Below are 23,611 nucleotides of genomic sequence, written 5' to 3'. Positions count from 1 at the left end.
GAATTTACTGCTTTCAAAGTAAAAATACAGTATATGCATAACTGACTTCTTGCTGGAAATGTTTCTAATAAACCCAATCCACCAGAAACATCCCTTTCGCAGAGTTTTTTTTGGCCCCAGCAGCCTTCTTCTACCGCAAGCAACCTCCGAGCATAAAGCCCCAAATGCATAAATATCTGTCCTTGGAGTTGGCTTGTCTCTTCTAGGAAGCTCAGGTGCAATGTAGCCTAATGTGCCAGCTTCATGAGTGGTTTGAAAACCCTGCTCATGTTTACTGCATCTTGCAAGTCTGAAATCACCGAGTTTTCCATGCAGTTCACCATCTAACAGCACATTGCTAGCCTTGATATCTCTGTGAATTATAACTTATGCCTATTATGCATGCAAATATGTGAGCGCTAATGCTACATCTATGATGATTTTAAACCTTCGAGTCCAATTAAGAATGATCCGCGTACTTGTCAAGACTGCCATTAGGCATGCAATCATAGACCAGAATGTGCTCCTCTTTACCCCGACAATTGCCAGGAACTCGAACCAAGTAGGGGTGTCGCAGCTGACCGATGGTGCCAATCTCTGCAACAAAATCTTTCATTCCTTGTTTGGAATTGTGAGATTCTCTTTACTGCAACCTGGACATTTGACACAGGCAACACACCTCTAAAACCTAACAACTCCTTGCATAAGAACCTTTTAGATCCCTACAGCACCTCCCACTTTTCTTCAATCTCGGAGAATAGAGCCCCTTTTCTCCTCCAAATCATGAGGATGGAGATTGTAATTATGATCACCCAAACTACTCCGGTTATGGACAATTCGACAACCAATACCATTTCCTTCTTCTATGGTTCTTTACCAGGAAAATATGGAAGCTCTGGAAGATCAAGCTCTCACGCTTCGCAAAAGCTCCAACCCAAAACATAATGAGATTGTAATTGCTGGCAGGCTGAGGAAGAAAACCCACGGGCAAAATGATATTGCTGGCAGGCTGAGGAAGAAAACCCACATTACACCAGCGAGATTGCATTCCAGAGCTTGGTTTAGCGATAAGCGAGATTGCATTCCAGAGCTTGGTTTAGTGATAGAAGAGGCTTATCTCCTTCCACTGCACCTGAGTTCGAGCCCTGGCGTGCACGCATGTCACCCCCGCGGTGCCTTACATGCCTACTGGATTTGTAGAGTATTCAACGCGCAAGCTAACCCGGACACCCCACGTGTACATGCCTACTGGATTTGTAGAGTATTCAGTGGACCGTGAGGATTAGTTGTAGTACGCGCAAGCTAGCCCGGACACCCCACGTAAATCAAAGAAAAAAAAAGAGATATCTATAGAGTGGAAGGTTTGGCTGGCTTGTATAGATTGGAGCTAACGTTAAATTAAGTAGAGATTTAAGGGCATCATATTCCAACCAAGCCTGCATCGGTTCTCCACTAGAAAGAACAAGATTCTTGATTTCTTCGAAAATAACGGGTTCCCATGGACTTCTACGAAAGCCGGGCACCCACAAACAACGGACCCCAAACGAAGTCCACAACCAGGACAAAAAATGCCAACGGAACATTACATGAGACGGTGGAAAAACAATTGGGGAAAAGGATATTTCTATACATTGATATTCACATGCGATGTTAAAGACAAGGCTTGCTATTTAGATCACTACCTCACTTACAAGAACTGCACCTGCAAGGGAAAAGGGGGCCAGTTCATATGAAAGCATGCCTTCAACTACAATTAACATCTAGAAAAATATACCATAAAGACCTTCATATATATACAAATCAATTGAAAATGTTTATACAACCCTTGTACTCAGACATCACGTGGCCTGTTTCTCCTCCTCGGTTCCCTCTGGAGCAGGGGTGCGCTGCCAATTGCCTCTTCTTGCAAAATACTTTCCGATGAATTCATCTGCCAAGTCAGGATATTTTCCCCTGACGAAGTTCTCCAGACATTTGCGGTAGGAAAAATCTTGTTTGCAGTCATCAGTTGAGACAATGTAGAAGCACCTGCTCTCCTGGAAATTGCTGTGCCTGCTAACCTGTTACATTAAAACAATTGTAATTATAACACATAAAATGCAGATTATTTAAGATGTAAAAAGATGCGTCATATTATATGCACCATGCCTTTTCAATTATTATGTTAACAAATGCAAATGGAGAGGATTTCCTCCCAAATAAATAAAAGCATGAAACAGTAGGGTTGGTCCACAAAGAAAATGACCAGCTGGTGGCCTGTGAAGAGCCAGAAAGTCATGTCACCCTCAAGTGTTGTCTTAAACCCTAGCAAACATCTAACCATCTCTCGCCCTTCTTCCACAAATTGATGTAAAAAGCTGATCTGAATTTCAATATACCCTTGCAAACTATCCAAGTCAAACTAGAATGCAAGTTCATGCAGGAAAAATCCCAACACTGAATAACAGGTCATTTAAAAACACCAACAAGACACTTCGTTTAGTTCAGCCAGTCAAATTAATCGTTCTTTCTAAAATAGAGCCAACTCTCTTGAAATCAGAGGAAATCTGATGGAGAAGTGACTTCCTAGTAAAAGCCTTATCGTGTGTCCTACTATCAGCAATAGAAAGTCTGTAAGCCACATTATGCAGTAGTGTAGAATTACAGTTGTTCATAAGGACCAACAACCACACAATCATTATGCACAGAATTGTTACTACTAGAAAGCTTGTAGAACACCATTACAATTCATCAAATAACAAGGAACTTGAAAGTGCAGGCAAGCAACAGATAAAATTGGACATTTTTTTGAGAGAAACGAAAGCGATTGGACATTAATAGACCTTGCAACCATCTTATCCAGTAACACTAAAAAACAAGTTGTAGCATTAATAATATATCTATTCAAAAGACATATGGGTACAGGATCCTAAACTTAGTGTAGCATGAGGGATAGTGAACAACTGAACATAGCTCAAGCAAAACTAACAAGGGAACAGGTCACCCAGAATTCATACGGTGACATGATTAATTCCAGCACCCATCTTCACTGCTTTGTCTGGATGATAATTGAAGACATTATCAAGCACATAGGACTGATCATCAGCAGATAATGGATTCCCATCACTGTACCTTCAGAAGGAATTTTATATTAAGAAAATTTACAAAAATGAATATGCAGAAAAGGGAATAAATACTGCAAATTTATGAAGAATAAAAAGGGGATACCATGTCAATAAGAAATATGTTGTGCTATGAAGCAAAAGGTAATTACCAATGCATATTTTTGGAGAATTTATGAGTGAACAGCATAGAAAACATACCCAGTTTGATGCATTATTCTTCTAATAGAAAGCATTAATGGCTCAACATCAGAGAGAATATCCTGCTCTAGAGAAGTGAACATGTCTAACCGCTGCCTAGTCGTGGTAAATAGCCCCCATGGGGTTTAGAAGGGCGGTTCCTTTTCTTCCAATCTCCAATATTTGATCCCCAACCTCGAGAACCTTCTGTGCAGTTTTTCTTGAATTCTCCACTCTGCTGACCCCATTGCTGATCCCTTTCACTTCCATTGCCACCTGCAGAATTTGGCACCCCCCATCCATCAACTGCCTTAACTGAGTCTTTGGATGAGCCCCAGCCTTGTGAAATTTGAAGTGACTTGGGTTTCCCCCAACCACCTGACTCTTTCCCTCTGTCCAACAGAGATTGATTTTCTGTCTTGTTCTCCATTTCACTTCCATTGCTAACTCCAGAATTTGACACCCCCCATCCACAATCCGGTGTCTTGGATCTCCCCAAACTACAGGATGTGTCTGCCTGATTCAAATCCACCTTGTTACCCCAATGTTTATCAGCATCTGTATTTTTTGTCCACCAAGAGGATGCAGCCTTCGAACCACATGCTGCGTCTGTCTGATTTGAATTGCCTTTTTTATTCCAATCAGATGACTCTTTAGCTTGGTTCAGAAGAACATGATTCTCCTTCCCTATTCATCAACGTTGGTATTCTGTCCCCCAAACACATGCAGCCTTTGAACTGCAGGATTCAGTGGGTAGCCTCTTGGGTAGTTGTAGAAGCCCAACCAGATATTAACTGATCCAGTGACATCTTATCATCCCAACCATGTGTCCCTAATTCTAGGTCTTCTTGACGTTGCTTGTTTTTATTTTGTTCAGATTCATCACCATCTGTTACCTTCCCACACCAAGACTTTGTTACATTTGCAAATTTGTTATCTCCAGCCTTTCTCCCCCAGGCAGTACCAACATCCCAATCATTGGACCTTGCAGGTTTTTCTTGGACTTTAGTTGCGAAGCCATTATAGGTTTCAGATTTTTTTGTTGCCCAACCAGACAAGGGATTGGACTGAGTTACGTCATTCTCTGAATTCCAGGAGGAATTTATCTTCCTGGTAGCTGCAGTGTCCCAGCCATTGGACCCATCATTTGTCTCAGCTGAACTCATTCCCAAACTCCAAGGTTTTTCCTTACCTGCAGAGTCATTTTTATCAACATCCCAATTTCCAGCGCTCCAAGACCCATCCTTTAAAGATGAAGCCTTTTCCCACTTTGACTCAGCAGGTTGATTGCCTAAGAAGTCTTGAAATTCAGCACTGTCTTCAAAGTTAGGCTTATCAGAACTAGAGTGATGCTCAGGAGACAGGTTCCAGTCTTCATCTTCCAGAATAAGATCATCAACTTCAGCACCCAAACAAGCAGTAACTGACTCTTCTCCACCAGCAGTACTTCTCACCATATTTAGAAAACTGTATACATCTATGCCACCCTCTGGATTCAAACATGCCTGGAAAAGAGAATAATATAATTTGAAAGATGAGCAGAACACAGAGACTAATTAATCTAGCTATAAAAGCTTCCAGAAAGCAACTTTCCAATTGAAGAGAAAAACAGTACCTCTTTTGTGTCCTAGAGGACATCAAAGCATGAACCTGTTCCAACAGTAACATGTTTGCCCCATGAGCAAGAAGCAACTATGCTTGATAAATAATCAGTGTGGCACTTCTCTGCAGCCTTCTCAAAACATTTCCTCGGTGTCTGTATACCATATATAAAGATGGATAATTTAATAGAGTGACATAAATTATCCATCAGAGACTTGAAACAAACTGAAGACTTACAAAGAGTCTGGCCTCGGTAAATGGCACTTGGATATCCAATGATCAAGATAATGTTTTATAACCCCCAGTATAGAAGCCAATCAAGCTTCCAGCACATGTCATACTGTTTCCAAGTAAAATGAGATGCTCTTTTAGAACACCTTTTGCCACCATTGTTACTGATTATGAGAGGCACTGCAAAATCAACAAGTTGAGCCTTTCATGGTGCAAAAGACACTGGAAAACCATGCATGAATTAACTGAACAAAAGAGTATCATAATGCACATTACCAGATCTTCTTCCTTTATTATTATTATTTTGAAAAGAGAGGGGTGCATGTTCGTTGGGCTGGGACAGTTTAGCACAAAACATAATTTCATTCACATGCGCATGAAGAAAATTGCACTATTTATAGATAGGCTCCCATTAATTAAAAAGATGTAGATGCACCAAAGATACATACTGTACATGATCCGGGATTGAAATGATGAGAAAATTTTCTATTATCAGATATCTTGTCCAAATAATATCAATGATCAGTTAGTGACAAGAGGAAAAATTATGCAAAAGTGGCCAAGACAGCCACACCTATCACATAAAGAGGACGTTCGAACCCCTCTCAAGCCCTGCAGTTAGAATAAACCTATAAGAATAACTCATAAAAGATGCCCAAAGAAAATTTCAAGCAAAATTGGATTTTCATTTACTGACAGATAAACACAATTGGTCATGTCCCTGAATAAAGAGGGGATCTATTGATAATTTTAAAGTGCATATCACAGCATCACCATGCTACTTGAAGTTACATTCACATAACATGTGGCAAGGATGGCATTCATAAAAGGCAATTTGAAAAATAGAGGAATGTAGAGAAGGAAAGAGGAGATGCACATCATATGATTAGGAATAGACTGCTTCACAAGCAGACGGGAACAATTTCTGAGTTACCTGAACTGCTTGGTCAAATGCACAAGAAACTCCCAACAATTCCTGAACTTGTTTAATCGCATAAGGAATTGAACGTGTGGTGTCAATTGAATGAAAGACAGGAAGACACGAGTCCAAGACTATTCTCCAAGCATCACCACTTTGCTCGACAACAGATTTCTCCAGAACAATATCCAAAGCCAACGCCCCCTTTTGAGTCCTGGAAGGGTTTCTTATCCAAGTTGTTGTCTCCTGGCTTGCCCAAATTATATTTGCACTGGAAATTCGATGGTCACCTGCAAATTGCAGAGATAGAGCAGATCTCAAAGTAAATAATGAATTCTACACATGCTGAAAGTTTTAGAAGGCATACATACATGTCACCAAAATTTCATATGATAAATCCAAGAAAAACTCACACAGTAGCAGATCAATAAGGATAAAAGAACTAGCACACAAAATGAAGAGAGGCAAACACAAAATTCATTTTACGAGGTTTAAGCTAAATGAAGACAAACAGACCTGAGACCCAGATCAATCATATAAAGGGCATTTGACATCAATTACCAGTCACAAATATTGATAAATAAAAGAATGCACACATCTAATAAAATAGTATTTCTTCAGTACCAAAGTTAATACTTTTCAAATTTCAGTAGGCAAATCGATTGCATTCCTCAAAATTAAAGAGAAAAAAAAATATTGTGATAGAAGGGGAAAGAACAGCAGCAGGCCAGGAATGACTATTCAGGTATTAGCGTTAATTCAGAGTATGTCCCAAATGATTCTCATCTTTTGATATAAAGTGTTACCACATTTGAACACTGATGGATTTTCAGTTAAATCTCTCAATAATTATATGGAAGAAAGGAAACAGAATTATGTTGAAGGAAAAGGTTTCCTTTGCACAGCTTTATAGATATTTCGCTGGCCAAGGTAATCAAACTCACTATCATATTTAAGATGGGGCAAAAATTGCACACCACATGAATGATAAAACACATAAATATGATTAAAAAATAAATTGCAGGCAATGAAACCTTGGGAGATTTTTTAAAACATAATAATAATCATGTGTGTGTGTGTGTGTGTGTTACTTAGAGTTGGAAAGGAAACAAAATGGAAATCACTTTCATGCCACATTTATGGATCCAATATATTAAGGTGATGCTTATTGTTTAATGTTTATCATAGAAAGAGAAGGGGATATTCTTTGATTACAGAGGCGGCAAATCATTTTTCAATGGCAACTCAGAAAAATCTAAATGTGGAAAATGGTTGTATATCCATGTGTTGATGAGGCTCGCAATGTCAAATTAATAATTAAAATATCCATGAATATTGAAACTAATAATTATGTTTAACTTCTTCACGACACTGAATGACACCTTGAAAAATCATAAAATCTAACCAATGCAGTCGTGAATGAGGGTGAATCCTCCTAGAATGGATTACATAATTCTTATTAAAAATATTGACCAAAATAATAATACTGCAGATGCTTTTGTGAAAAAAATGTAAAAACAGTCCTGCAGCAAAATTCTGCATTATGACATTTATATAAGAAACATCTCTTCTCGACATCATCTTAATGGAGGAATCAAAATAATATGTTTTAACATAATGTTCATGAGAACAATCAAATAAAATTCTATTACCATATGCAAATTTTTGGTATATGAGGAAAGGATATGTTTAGAGCTGAATAGAAATAAACACTTAGTTGAATTATAAAGCTTCAAAAATAGAGATGGAAGGTTTATCCATTGAAGGGTCAAGGACACGAGCACCAGTATGCAGCAATATCTTGCTCTATTGCAACCTTTAGGTCTATTTTTAGGACAAAAGAACACATTGAACGAAAAGGAATTATCATAGTTGTTTATGAGTAGGAAGATGATGAAATCAAACTTATGACTGTCATTGCTAAGAAAGTTGATCCTTAATTTTTTTTTCCTTGCAAATGAAATGACATGGCTTCTTCTGTTCTCATGCTTCCTGAGAGATGAACAGATGTTCATGAAAAGCAGATGTGTTATAGCTTGAAGAGAAATTACTCTTTTTCACGCCAGTTATTTGAATAAAGAAACATAAAACAATTTCTTTGGAGAAATTTTAGGGACAGAAACTTAAAAAAAATATCATGGGTGCCAAACAACAATTATCTGATTCTACTCATTGACTTTTAAAACCTGTGAATTTTGCTACATTTTTTCTCATTGAGGAGAGGGGCATCGGTGTATGCATGCAATGGCCTAAGAACCACATGCATTGATAGAGTTGCAACATGTTCTCTTGGAGCCTTTCTGTACATTATTCCTTGTGCTTTTTGTCAAACCAAAAAAAAAAAGATGAACGAGGCATCTCAAAAATTTTATGCAAAATAAACTTCCAAAGAAAGATAAGAGAAGAGTAGCAATTCCAAACTCCTGAATATAATTATTAAAAATATCTGCTCAATACAGGTTAAAGGAACACGAGCAGATATTTTTCATGACAAAAAAAAAAAATTATCGCATACCTTTGATGGTTGTTTCCAGCAGAACTGGGCAAATCATATCAGCAAGAATGTTTGAAGTCCTCTCCAAATGAACATCATTTGCATCTTGCCAGAAGAACATCAGGCACAGCAATTCATCAGTGCATTGCTCGAAAGAGCAACATTCACTGCCAAGAAAGAGAACAAAATCAGAGAGATGATTAGTCATTTCAAGCACATAAACAACTTTGCTGCCAAGAAAGAAGCACAAAATAAAAGATAGAAATAAACTGGTGTTTTCAAGCCATAAATAATAGTGTTTCTTGTAATATTATATGCAAGCTAACAATAAAGTATAAACATGAAAAGAGAGCAACTATAGGTAAGCATTCTAAGAAAGTGAGCCATATAAACCTCTGGCGGCAATGTAATAGAACTTACACAAGTACTTGTGAAGTTTAAACTTTCACCTTGAAATAGCACCTAAGCTACATATTGTCATTAATTTTGGCAATCTGGCTCACGCAATGTTGTAATCCCGAACAGACTCGACTCGGGATATTTGAGCTCAAACTACACGCATAACACCTAAGTTCTTCTCTTCTTCACCTCATTAAGCATTAACTTCTTCCAAACCCTCTTTAACAGTGTATTGGTACCCAAAGACAGATTGGGTTTAAGTTTAGGCAATCTAGCTAGTGCACTGTTATGATCAAAAGACACAAAAGCAACCAACTCAAGATACACAACCATAGCTAGCAGTTCATGTGGTATAGATTTCTGGCCACTATGAACTTCAGCTGAAATGAAACAAAGTAATCCCATGCCAAGGAGGGAAATTTATAGGCAACAGTATATCAAAAATTCGATTCTACAACTTATATCTTGATACAAAAAAAAAAAAAAAACATGCAAAGCCTTCCCATTTTCTATGCAGTCCCCCCATCAGAATCTCAGGGCTGTACTTCTCATTGTATTTGGGAAGCTTTAACATCTCACTTCTAAGTTCTAACACAAACCATATAATTTATTTGATGAATGTATATGCATCTCTCCATTCAATCTCTCCAACATGACATGATTATCATCTCACTTCAGAGGTAAACCATATATTTTATTTGACAGTTGTATCAATCAATCATCATTCATCAAGTAAATGAGAGACAGCTAAAAACCCAATCTTAACAAAATATGAATAAGCAATCCAATTAACCAAATATTTGAAGACTCACTTCTTTCAGGAAGCATGTCATCTCATTTCAGAAAATTAATTGTAAGAAACATGGAGTTTCATTATCACAATAAATGACTTACAATACAAATTCAGACTAAATTGAGAAACAAACCTGAGAGACAACGTTGTCTTCTTAAAAAGATTACCAACTTTTTTCTTCTTTCGAAATGAGTTGACAGTCTCTTGGCACTTCTCAAGAATCTCCTGAGCACTAATGTTCAACTCATGCAAAATCCTCTACATAAAATAAAGCTTCAATTACTAACAAAAGAAATAAGTTTTAACAAGCAAACCAATGACTTTGTAGATAAATATGCCCTACAAGAATATTTGCAATGCATCAGGAAACAAGTGCAGTAACCTTCTCAAGATGAACATGACCAACAAGGCTGGCATCACTTCCAAAACTTTCTGGTATTTTGTTGATTCTTGTATCTGCTGGTAAGAAACCATCACAACTCTTAATCTTATATCAAGCATATTTTACTGATAAACATCCCATTGTTGAAATAAAACAGAATAAATGAAAACAGAAAAAAAGAAGCAAACATAGGGTCTATAAAAAAAATAAACAGGAGAATAAATAGAGAAAAGATTGATGCACAGTTTGAAAATGGGGCATCCAAAGATGCAGCACAATATCATTGAAAAGGGACAAGAGCGTATGAGGCAACATGCATCCTTTCACTTGTTCCTAAAGAAGAATGCAAAAAAAAAATATATAACTACAAGGGCAGAACTTACTCAATCATAAAACACCTGGCAACGTCTTTAAGACTGACTTTTTCCAAGTGATTCTTGACCAAAAATGCTGTTTTTTCTTGGCAATGCTCTCTTCCACAGCCACAGTAATTAAAGTGTAAAATTACCCTGCGATCAGCTTGGTTATTCTTGAAACCAACTTTGCAATGAAGTATTTCCCGCAGAGAAATATAATGTTGAGAAATATAGGTAGCATAACACCATAGAATATGGCAAAACTAACTTCTCGAAGGATGAAGAATTTGCAAAAAGCAAATGACAACCTTCATCATATCCCACGAGGAATTGCTACTTGGAGTAGAATCAATAACAGCTTTGTATGCAGGATTGGACATTGCAGTGGCAGCTAACACGCCAACAGGTTCACCAGCAGGGAATAAACTTTGGGACTCAGCTCCCACCTTCACACCATACTCAAATTGGAAGATTGAATTGCTGCAGACATTTTTACAGTGCCATCATAACAAATTACCACATCTCGGAGGATGGCTATTAAGTTTTTGAACAATGTTCCTGGCTCAGACAACCCTCTTGATGAATGCACAATGACTTCTCTAGTAGAAATGGAATGAGCCATCTCCTCATACGCATCCAACCCATGAAAAAAACTGCTTTGAATCAAGCCATACTGGGCAGAAGGATAATTAAGCAAATTGGTAGGATACTTGCTCTGAAAATGGGAGGCCAAGTCTTCAACCAGGGTCTTAGAATAAAGTTTTCCCCTATCAGAAACTTGCAAGCCCAAGAAGCCAATTTGCTGAACAAGCTTAGCAATTGCCCCATCACTCTTAGAGTCAATCAAATAACCCAAGGCAGAGGAAGTTAAAATAAATTCTCTAACTGGCTTTTTCACATCCTGGATGTGATTCTCTACTTGCAACTCAACCAGCTCATTGTAGGTGGATCTTAAGTTACGAAGGAAAGGAGAAATCACCTTGAAACTTTCTTGGATACTTTGTTTGACTGTCTGGGAGATGGAGAAATCTTTCAAACTAACACTAAAGTCTTCGGAGAACAGATTTTCCATTAGCAAGGGCTGCAAGGCGTTGAAGAACTTAAGCACTGCTCCAGAACCTTTCTCGAAGAAAATTGAGATCAGAATCTCATTAATCATTGATGCCACAACATCCCTGTTGAAATCAACATTCAAGACATTACTATTGTTGATCAAGAATCTCTCTCCACTGCAGTTGAAGCATGTTGGTAAAGCCATTTGGAGAATCTGATGGGCTGTCCAGTATGGGCGAATACAATTGACCTTCAACAAAGCTGGTTGTGGCAAATCAGGTGAGACAAACATTGCCAGTTGCTGTGCAGCTGATTTGTCCAAAAAGCAGGCCTTGAAAATCATCTTTAATGACAAAGTGAGTCTGTTGTCAGCTGTAAATTCAGATTGCCACTATGGGAGCTAAGCAATTGTTTCTCCACTGAGAAAAGCTCCAAGACTTCAGCTTTTGCAGCAAGGGACTGGGGGTAGAAAAGGTGAACGCAATAGCCATCAAAATCAGCACTTAAGGGCCCACATATCAAAGGATTAATCTTCACCATATGATCATCATGTACATACACTGACAGCGCTTGTAAAGAATGTTCGTGTGTTGTTGGCGGTCTATTAATGAAAACAACATCGCCATCTATAATCCGCCTATGTACAACTTGCCCAGGTCGTAGAAATGTATGCCCATTGGAGCCTTCCCTAAGAGAATAGGTGGAAGAACCATCCCTGCATGTCAGGTACAAATTGTTATCCACAAGCTCTTGTAGATACCTCATGTTGTGCACACTGACCCTCTCCTCAAATGTAATTCTTTGAGCAATCTCATAGGGAATGCCAACTTCGTTCACTTTTGTGTACGCATCTCCAGTTATGACACTGCGTGAAGAGAATCCAGAACCTTTTCTTATGAACAGGGTCCTCATCTTCTCAAGCCAGACTTTGGTTGAGGATTCACTGGAATCTTTTTTTACCCCATAACACATCTACATCACGGGATGTCTTTGTAGTACCCCTGACTTGAAGATACCGGTCAACCATTGATTGCAATGAATTTGCTTCGTCTTTATGTGCATCAAAATTTGGTGCCCCTGACCATGAGCTTTTGATGACTTCAACTTGCTTCAGAACTTTCTTGAGCATGGATATAGAGAGATCCTGAAAGCAACATGAAAGCCAAAAGTCAATGAAGAAAACATAGCAGCAAGGTCGATAACCTAATTAGTTAATAAATAGCTTACTGAAGACATGATGCTAATGCCATCTGAAACAGCAGGAACAGAGAGACAGTTTGGAGGGACAGGTAGCTGTTGTAGGATATAACCATCTTGAGGGAAATAACCTTTTCCACCTAGCTTTTTTCTAGTCTCGGCAGGAATTCTCTTCAGGATTTGCATAACCTCTTATTTATTGTATCCCAAACAATAAGATCTCCGGATCTGCTAAAACAAGTAAACAACAAAGCATATGCAGGAAAGGTGAATGATTTGATACATACGAGTACTGTTCTGAAATCTGAAGCAATCTGCTAAAACAAGAAAATAACAAGCATATGCTGAAAAGGTGAATGATTGGATATATACAAGCAATGTTCTAAAATTTGAATCCTTTGTAAGTAACTCACTAACTGAGGCATTGAAATAGTAACTCGTTCCTAGTCGTGTCAGTAAGACATAAGACCAAACAAGATTTCTTGGACTGGCAAGCATGGTCGCAGGTGCATATATGAAGCACCAATCACTTCTGAACGCACACACCCCCTTGGACATGAATGCATACACTTTAGGCACATGGATGCATGAATACTTTTCAAAAGTGACAAAAACTGAGCACAAAAATTTCAAAAGTGACAAAAACTGAGCACAAAAATCAGGGGGATTAGGACTGCACAACTCAGCAAGAAGACAACATCTCCTTCACCAATGAAACAAAAAAGATATAAAACTAGAGACTGTGCAAGTTCAAACCATCTGTATTCTCATAAAACAATTAATGACTACAAAACCCAACAGTTTCATCCATCACACATGAAAACATGTGTACTAGAAACAAACCTCACAGGGGAGCAATGGTCGTGTAAAGTCATCACCATAGCGAAAACCATATCTTTCTAGGAAATTCCAACAACCATTGCGTAGTCTAGATCTAGAAGGCAGCTTTAGTTCTAAGAAACAAGCACCATCTGTATTTTCAACCTCTCTAACAGAAATTTGCACACACTCCTGGGCCAAAAAGAAAAGAGTAAAATCAGATATGAGCAAAGCTTTTCCCCGTGTACCATGTAACTTGAGGATCTTGTGTGTCAAATCACAAATGAAACCAATTCCCCAAAATTACAAAAAAGAAAGAAAAGAAATTCCAGCATTCTATTAAACAGGAAAAAAAAAAGGGACAAGGAGCAAGGAACAAGGAACAAACAAAGAAAGGGAAAGATATACAAGTTAAGATCTAAAAGATATGTAATCCGGGAATCCAGAAAAGAAAGATCCAGCTACATTCACAACCTAGAACAGCCATAATTCCGGCTGCATCACTAAAAAAATGCTAAACTAATAAGAGTCAAAAGGGTAGAAAATAACCTAATGACTCTCCTTTGCTCTATAAAATTGCAACTTCCTTCTTATATACCAATTTTCTCTTCTTCTAAACATAAGGAACAGTTATTTGTATGTTGTCCAAGTAATATGCAATAAAGGTAAAAGTTAGGGAGCTTAAAACTGTAGAAACACAATGGGACCCTAACAAATGCAGTGGCAGACATTCAGCAAAGCAGTCTGAGAGAAGGGGTAGCAATTTAAAGCAAGCTTGTTTATGAATAATATTAATGCAGTAACTTAAAGCATTGCACCTGTTCAGAATTAGTAAGCAGAGCATACACTAGTGCATATCTCTACACACAGAGCGAAGAGTAGCTGGCACCTCTATACTCACCTCACAGCATGAAAGCAACCGTTCAGCAACACCATTGCTCTTGATTTGAATCCGTGAATTATAAACTCAGTGTGAAAAATAAGAAGAGGCATATTGTCAAACAGCATTAAGAATAACGTGCACTATGATACCATTTTAACTGATTGAGGCGTCACAAAAACAGAGGTGCGTGTTCTTAAATTTTTCTTCATGTTAGGTCATGTTTTACACTTCTCTAAACATCATTCATTGCTATTAGAAGATAATTCATCATTTTATCAGCCCGTAATAACTGATTGGGTTCTAAATGCTTATGCTATTCACAACCATCATTTTCCCTTTCTACACTTTTGTCATCTTTACAACAGTATCAAGAAACAAAAGGAATGTACTTCACATATACATTAAGAAAATATAAGACTTGAAAACTTTTATCCTCACACCCTATTATTCTTACACCTATTGAACTCCGCTGAGATGGAAACCAAGAGAGAAACTAAGAATCATGAATCACATGTAGATTCAATGTGTTTTATTCAAAAATTGAAAATTAGAAAAGATATTATAAAACAGATGAAATGCTCAGATTGGGAATACGTTGTTCCTTTTTAATTTTAAGCACTTCAAACATAACAAGCTCAACATTCGCTTCAATTCACTAATGTGGCTAGGATGATATCTCGGAACCGGCAAGTCAATGTATCCAAAAATACCTGAAAGAGGATAAATGAGCACATTCAAATTTATTTTCAAGAAAAATCAAATAAGACAGTTACACACACACACACACACACACACACACACACATATATATATATATATGCATGCATCAGATAGGAAGTAAAGTAATTGACCTTCACATTGTCCTGGTTCAGAAGTGCCACAAGATTCACATTTTCCAAATTCAAGCGGCAAACCAAGGAAGGGATTAGTCAGCTGAACGGAATGGCTAATAGGGCAATCACTGATTGATGCTGTACACTGTTGACCAATCAATAATAACAAACTAAGCACAAATATCAACTTCAAACAATCAAAGGATTTGAAACTATAAATACAGTCAAAGCCAAATTGAAAGAAATTGTAATCTTTGACAAACAAGCAGAAAAGTCAAAACCTCTTAATCAAAATTGGATTATTGATCTTAACATGGTACACTCATCCTTAAAACATTATCAGTCATAACTGATGCCTTGAAATAATTCTCGAATAGACTTTAAAGGTAACCTGTTAGCAACCAAAAGTATCTTTAACTTCAAATGTTACTTAAAACAATGATTCAAAAAGACCATTACAACAATGATATATCTTAAATAACAGGAGTAAGTAAGCAACCGAGAAGGAATACTACTTACGATTTCCTTCTGAGATGCCAAACCAAATCTGATTCCTGTTATCTCCCCTTCAAAAATGCTTGATTGATGAATTTCATCCATATTTCATTAACAGTTACCTGAACCTATGCTGTTAACATAATTGCCAAGAAGAAGTCAGATCACACAAAAGACAAGAGCACTCCAAAATACCAAAATAAATATTCAACTTCTAAATGACAAATGAAAAAGGTGAATGAGAAGATATCGCTAATTAAAATAGAAAAAACATAGACATTATCATGCATAGAAATCTGAAAAAAGAATGCATTGCGAAATCCAAAAATTAAACAAAGAATAAAGATGTTGCTAACAAAAGGGATTCGTGAAGGAGTGCTCAACTCCTTGGAGCAAGATCATAGAAAATATACAAAACACAGCAGTAGTTTACAGAAATTCCAATACTGAATATTATGACATTTCATTTTATTTTGGAATTAAAGGATTGAGAGGGGAGAATAAAAGAAGAAAAACTAAAATCAAAGAACAAGTCTAGTATTTTTTTATTGAAAAGAAAAATCTATTTGGAAAAAACAACACAACATCGAAAAGTGAAAGGCCAAAAAAAGGCTAAATTAGAACAAAAAAAAAAATAGTGATCCTTTTTTCTTTTTGAGTTCCCTTTACGCATGACCAAAGAGCATGAAAAAAAAAAAATCATTTCCGTCCTCTCTTTTCCAATTCCTCAGCTTTCTCAGAAACCATACACAGAGAGAGTCATGCAAGAACAAATAAAAATTAGACAAGTTAGAAATCATGACCCAAATTACCTGAGAAATTCTACATTTTCGCCTCTACTTCACTTCTCGCTTCTGTCAAACACGAATATAAACCCCAAAGAATCAGAACCCAAGAACACAAAACAAACCAAAAATGCATTTACCATAAACTTAGAGATAGAGGAGAGATGAAGCAAGAAATTCGACCAAAAAAAGCAACAAAACCCCAAAAAAGGCCTCACATTTTATTCTTCTGTTTAATACCTTAAACCAGGAAAAAAAAATCCCAAGACTTTCACTCATTTTCCCTCTCTTTCTCACAACCAAGGACTTCAAACCAAAAACAAATAGTAGTAAATTTCAAAACCTGCACTCAAGTTCCCTCTCTTTCTCAGCTCCCAAACCCAAAATGCATCAACAAAATTAGACCCACCTGAAAACTTGTCTCCCTTGCTCTAACTTTGACTTCAAAATTGTGACCCAAAACGCTAAAATTTAAACCCATTAAAATGCAAAGAAGAAAAAATAGGCCAAAGGGTTTTGCACAGTAAGGTACCTGGATAAAAGAGAGCCTTAAAACGTGCCTAAAAGGAGAAAACATGAAAATGGGCGTCAATGTCTCTGCCTCTGCTGTACTCTCTCTGTGTGTGAATTGCTTTGACCTGGCTTTGTTTAGAGACTGCTGAGGGGGGGTGGGGGTGGGGGTGGAAGAAGAGAAGTTACAGTAAAAATGGTGCTCGGGTAATTCTTCATGGAACATTAATTAATTATTAATTAACAGGAGCTGATTGAGAAATGGAATTTGCTATTCCTCACAAAGCACGAACACTGTTTTTTTCTTTTTAATATTATATTTGCTTAGTCTCATTTATTTCTATTTATTTTCCCTTTCAAAAATATTTTCAAAAAATTTAATTTTTTTTATTTTTTATTTTAAATTAATATTTTTTATATTTATAAATTATTTTGATGTATTAATATTAAAATTAATTTTTAAAAATAAAAATATATTTAAATATATTTCTAAATAAAAAAATATTTTCAAAAACAACCACAACTATATATCTAAACACCACAGAATTTTAGGTTTAAAATATAATTTTAGTATTTATTATTTTTAATTAAATTTTAAAAAAAAATCATTTTTTATTATTTAATAATTTAGAATCAAGTTTTATAATATTTTCACTTTATTTTTTATGAGTTTATTTATCTTGTTATTTGGATTACAGGTTTGACAGAATAAACCAGGTTGATTCTTATCATTTTTTATGTTTTTTAATGTTATTTTTTATATTAAATTGATTGAAAATTAATTTTTTATAATTTATTTTAATTTATTTTATATGAAATTATCTTTATCATGTGACTCGAGTTACAAACTTGTCACGCTAACTCCATTAACTTGAATTATTATTTTTTTGTCTTTTTTAAATAGTGTTTTATATTTTAATTTTATCTTTTAATATTAGATTAATTAGAAATTAAGTCTTATAATTTATTTTAGTTTGCTTTTTATAGACTATTTCAATCTTATTATCTGATTCATAGATTTGGCAAGATAATCTAAGTTTATTTGAATCGATCTATCGGTTTTTTCATCTCAATAATTTTTTAAGAAAAAATTTGTTTTCAAATTTTTTTTGTCAAACTACGTTTTTAATGATCATCTTAATTATCTTTAAATCCATCAAGTTTACCGGGTCATATTGGGTTAACCCCTATTTTCTTCTACTATAAAAAATATTAGCAATATCTAAATATTTTTTTATATTAAACAAATTGATTTGACTTATAGTATAACATAAGTTAATAATCTAGTTTTCAGACTATAAAAGTTTCAAGTTTAATATAAAATATGGTATGACCTATAACCCGGTCTAAGTCTAAGACTTGGGTTATAGATTTGATATGTCAATTTAAGTTGATCTAAATCAAAATAAAAATTATTTTAAAATGAAAGAAAAAATCAAATTGAACATTACATATATTTTGAACATATTTTGAACAGAATAATTAACTATAAATTAAACGGTTAAATTAATTGAATTTGAGTGAGTAAACTCTTAAATTGCTTAATATGAAACTTTATCTGAACTAGGTACTTGGTATGCATGTCATCATGTTAAAATAATATCAATCAACTGATAGTACATAAAAATGAAGAGGAAATACTTACATTGTTTTTTAGGTTCCAATAATATATTTAAAAAAATACTATTTTTTGTTATTATTGTTCAAAGTAACTCAATATTAATACATTTTCTCAAGAATTCCTTGTATTATTTTTTTCTCATAAAATTAAAGCCAAAATGATGTGATGGAAAGAAACTAATTCATCACTTAATATAGGTTAAATGAAATGTATTATTAATATTGACAAAATAATATAAATTAATTCAAATAAACATGATAATCAACAATATAATTAAAGTATTTAAGATAAATATGTAAGGGAAAGAATTTGCAAACTTAATTTTTAACATGGTTCGATAGGCCTACATTCATACCTCAAATTCCAAATCATTTTTTAGAATTGTTTTTCTTCACTAGTCAAAGTTCACGGGTATGATATCCACTTAATAAATCCATATCAAGATTCTTACACCACTCAAAGATATTTTATCTTCAAGATTTTTCTTCCACTTAGATGTATTTTCTTTTCAATATTTTTATTCCATTTGAAAATGTCTTCTTCAAGGTTTTTTCTTTGTGAAATTACATCACTAGTATCAAAAATTTATACATAACTCTTAAAGGTGGCTGTTGTTATCATGAATAACTATCTATATAAAATGGATAACACAATTCAAAGTTATAATATTTCTGTATCTCATAAGATAACACTTAAAAAATTTACAAGTATTTAAGTATAGTGAGAATGTGATAAAATACTATTGTGCTATGATATGAAGGTATAATAATATCAATTAAAGTATAATCAATGATTTATAATTTAGACGTTGTTTTGCTCTTAAAATATCTTGTGTATGTTGTAGGTTTAGATTCTCTCATTAAATTTAAAATTAAAGAAGCTATGTATATGTTTTTAGCAAAAATTAGTTGTTTATAGTCATTATAGTTCCGCTGATAATTGAAATAGTTGACCGGTTTAAATTGGTCAAGTCAATTGATTGACTAGTTTCTAGAAAATTCCTTATTGTTCATCACTAATAAACAAATGGTTAACTTGTTTATGCAAAATTTCAAATTTATCACTTTATATCTAGTTGAATTCTTAGAACTTTCTATCAAGTTTTTAATTAATCATTATAAGTGTATGCATAGTAAATATATGTACATTCATTTTAATTTGTATTATCAACTTGAGATACATAGATTTACATAAAATATTAAAATAAATGCTTAATTATAAGTCTTTAATATACTTTTTTTAGACTTTTTCTTGATTTATTCATTAAATCTATCATGATTGTTAACATGATGTTTATATAAACATATTTAAAATTTAGTTTTAACTAAACATATTATTAATTTAATTTTTATATTATTGTTATCATTAAAATATATATAACAACATAAATGTGTGGCCTAAATAGCCACACGGAGGACATTGGACTTATTTTGTTTGTAAGTCATGAGTTTTGTTGCCCAAAAAATTTGACTAAACCAACCTTATTGTATTCTTATTTGTTAGGTTGATTGTTGGGGATAATATAGGATTTTTAAGATTTGATTTTGCTAGGGTGTGGATGAAAAGTTGTGTACGTTAAAACTCTTCTTAAAATAGAATTGTGTATTTTTAAACTAGAAAATTGTATCCTTTTATTTTAAAAGTTACCTTAAAAATATTTGTCAAAATTGCCTAGAAAAAGAGATAATTTTGACATAGTTTTAACTATAAAGAAAATTTAAAGTCTTTCCCAAACTCATCTCTTTAACATTCATCTGGTCATATTACAAATAGTGACATATAAACTTTGGTTCACCGTTTTAAATAATTTGTTGTAAGTGATTTTATAGTATAATAATTTTTTTTTCCTGTTAATGGTGTAAACTTCTTAAAACAATTAAACACATTACACTTTTCTTTTAAGAAGTATATCCAAGTTTTTCTACTATAATCATCAATGAAAAATAAAAAATACATATGTTTTTCAAATGAACATGGTTTAATAAGATCACGAATATCGACATGAATTTCTTGTAGGGATTGACTTGCGCTTGATGTAGAATTTTTTGAAAAGCTCGATATTGCTTGCCCACTAAATATCCTTCATACAACTGGTTTAAATGTATTAGATCATTTAATATCTTCTTTTATGCCATAATCTTCAAACTATTAAAGTTTATATGTCCAAATCTCATATGTCAAAGCCAAGTCTTATTCTTTACACATGTATTTAGGCATTTACGCATACCATCTCTATGTTTAGCAAGAATATTATATATATTTTTTTATCATGGTTGCCTTTGCAATTATAGCTTCTTTAGTATCAAGTAATGTCAAAGTATGATCTTTCATCTTAATTTCATACCCCTTTTCCAACAATTATCCTAAGCTCAATGTGTAACCTTTCACATTGGTATATAATAGACATCATCAATAAATTGATGACTTTCATCTTTTAAGGTGACACTACCTCTAATTGTCTCGTCAATCTCCATGAACTCGTCTGTGTCTCTACACATATGGTTACTGACTTTGTTATCTAGATATCGCATCTTCTTTGTCTTCAATTCTCTCATCACTGGTAATAGAATGGCTTCTTTCTTATTTTTTATCACTAGATTTTCATTCCCCCAGCCATTTTGATCGAACTTCAGCAACCTTTAATATAATGACCTATTTTTTGACAATTATAATAATTAACTTTTGATTTGTCACAACTGAATTTCAAATTGTTATTGTTATTATATCTAGTCGACCGATTTGCTTCACATAGTTGATTGTTTGACTTGTTAAAGTTTTCACGACCTTTTCTTTTAAATTTATCTTGTTTTTTTTTTCCTTTGCTTTGTCCACGTCCCTAACCCTTTAGAAATATCCAAAACTATCTTGTATTGCAAAAATTATTTGTACACCTACATTTTGTTGAATCTCATTAATACTTTCCTCATGAGCTTGTAATTTTCCCATGAGACCTTATATTAAAAGAACATTTATATTTTGTAACTCCTTTATTGTGACCATCATATAATGAAATTTCTTTTATAGTTAACATAAGATATTCTCTACCATATATGTCTCTTCAATTTTCTTCTCATATATCTTTATTTGATTGAATATAGTCAATACTCTTGCAAAGTATTCTAAAACATTTTCTAATTCAAGTACATGTAGCTTTTCAAAGTCACCATATAGCTTTTGTAAACATATCTTTCTCACATTATTAGTTTCTCAATTTGATTCTAGCAAAACTTCTCATTTTTACTCGATGGTTATTGTGTTGGTCATTATTTTAAAAGTGGCATCATCCAAACATTGGTGGATAATTGTCATTGATTATTGATCATTTCTTTGTGTCTTTTGTACAGCCTCTCTTTAAACTAAAGTCAACATTGCTCCATTTATAGGCTTCTTAAAGCCTTTTTCAACAGTCACCTACATGTCTAGGGAATCTAACCAAGCTTTTACTCGAATGCACTAAGTTTCATAGCTGTTTTTTTATCAATCTATGATATTGAAATGAGAAGTTTGGATTGACCATATTAAATAATAATAAAATAATCAATTTTAAACTTTGATACTACTTGTTAGAAGAAAGATATGTGTGATATAAGATAAAAAAAAGAATGCAAAGTCAAAAACTTAATAATAAGAAGAAGATTGAGAGGAAAACATATTTTTATAGTGTTTCTCTCTAAACTCTCTTAGTTATTATCTTTTTTTGTGTGCTACTTAATAATGATGAATTACAAGTTTTTTTTATAGACATCACATTCTAGACAATTAAAGAATTAAACTATTGCAAGAAAATAATAATTTAAATAAAAATTATATTTTACTTACTGAATTGGCCGATCATTTCTTAACTGATTAACTTATTTATTTAATTTAACCAATGAACTGAATTATTATTAAAAAAATAAAAATCCAAGTTTAATTATAAAAAAATCATTATTAAGTGAAAGTTATTAAACTCATATTTTTAATGTTTCAACATTAAACCTATAATATTATAGCTAAAAAACTTAATTCGTGAGTGATTCTCTAAACATAATTTTATATTACTCCTCCCTGCCTGCAGCTTCATGTCTTAGGGAGAAATAACAATATGTGTTGTCTTCTTTTATAAAATCTTTCTGTCTTTGAGGCTGTAGAAGTTCTAACAAATCGTGTAATGGCTGCCATTTTTCATAACAAGCATGATGGAGAAGGTTGTTTGTCTTGAGTTTCAGCCAAAGAAGATATTGTAGACAAGGAAGCAGAATTTCCAGTTCTTTCTCTTCTGTTATGGCTGCAGGTGATGATGGTTGCAACTGTGGAAACAAGTGATCTCTGTGTTTCATGGGATTGCACCACAGAATGGCTCCAAAATGGATCTAAGCGACCAAAATTAGTCATCTCTTTTTTTTTTTCTAGGTTTTTTTTTATGAAAATTATTGGATGTTCTTAAAACCCTAATTTGTTATCGATAGGTGATCTAATATTCTTCTTTTACGACAAGTTTCATGGGCTTCAATTCCCTTGGATTTGGCTCCTAGGTTGTGCTAGTTTTTTGCTTTCGCAGGGCTCGTATCCTCCTCCTCCTCCTCCTCCTCGTAAAATTAAATACTAACAAGTTATAATTTTTCTTTTTCATGATGCGTTGCCTTAAGAGTGTCTTGTATACCCTAGAATTCTCTAGATGAAGAAAATTAAAATTGAGGAAAAGAACTATGTTCAAGTCATAGACTCTGTAATTGAAAACAAGGTGCGTCATGGAATAGAATCTTCAACAGTCGAGTTATGATTCATTACAGTGTATGAAGTCTCTAGCTAGTTCCATCGTTCTGGTGCAGTCAGTTCAGAAAACATTACTGGGAGACAGGCCACCTGATGAGTTGCAGAATTCTCAGCATATGGCCCTCCAATATCACACTGCATGCATCCTCTCAAGTCTCAAGGCCATAAAAAAGTAGCCCCCCTACATTAGTATTTCATCAAGCCTGTAAATTCCTTGATGCATA

General features: G+C 34.3%; 2 pseudogenes; both read right to left on the bottom strand.

The window, feature by feature from the left end:
• Positions 1 to 64: 64 nt before the first annotated feature.
• LOC105108131 (putative L-type lectin-domain containing receptor kinase V.1) lies at positions 65 to 3,690 on the bottom strand (annotated as a pseudogene).
• On the bottom strand, positions 1,586 to 17,198 carry LOC105108099 (DNA-directed RNA polymerase V subunit 1-like; annotated as a pseudogene).
• Between the last annotated feature and the right edge of the window lie 6,413 nt (positions 17,199 to 23,611).

This window comes from Populus euphratica, unplaced genomic scaffold (genome assembly GCF_000495115.2).
Source record: "Populus euphratica unplaced genomic scaffold, PopEup_1.0 scaffold182.1, whole genome shotgun sequence".
In the NCBI taxonomy this organism is placed as follows: Eukaryota; Viridiplantae; Streptophyta; class Magnoliopsida; order Malpighiales; family Salicaceae; genus Populus; species Populus euphratica.
The sequence above is the reverse complement of the archived record's forward strand: the minus strand, read 5'-3'. Positions and strand labels throughout refer to the sequence as shown.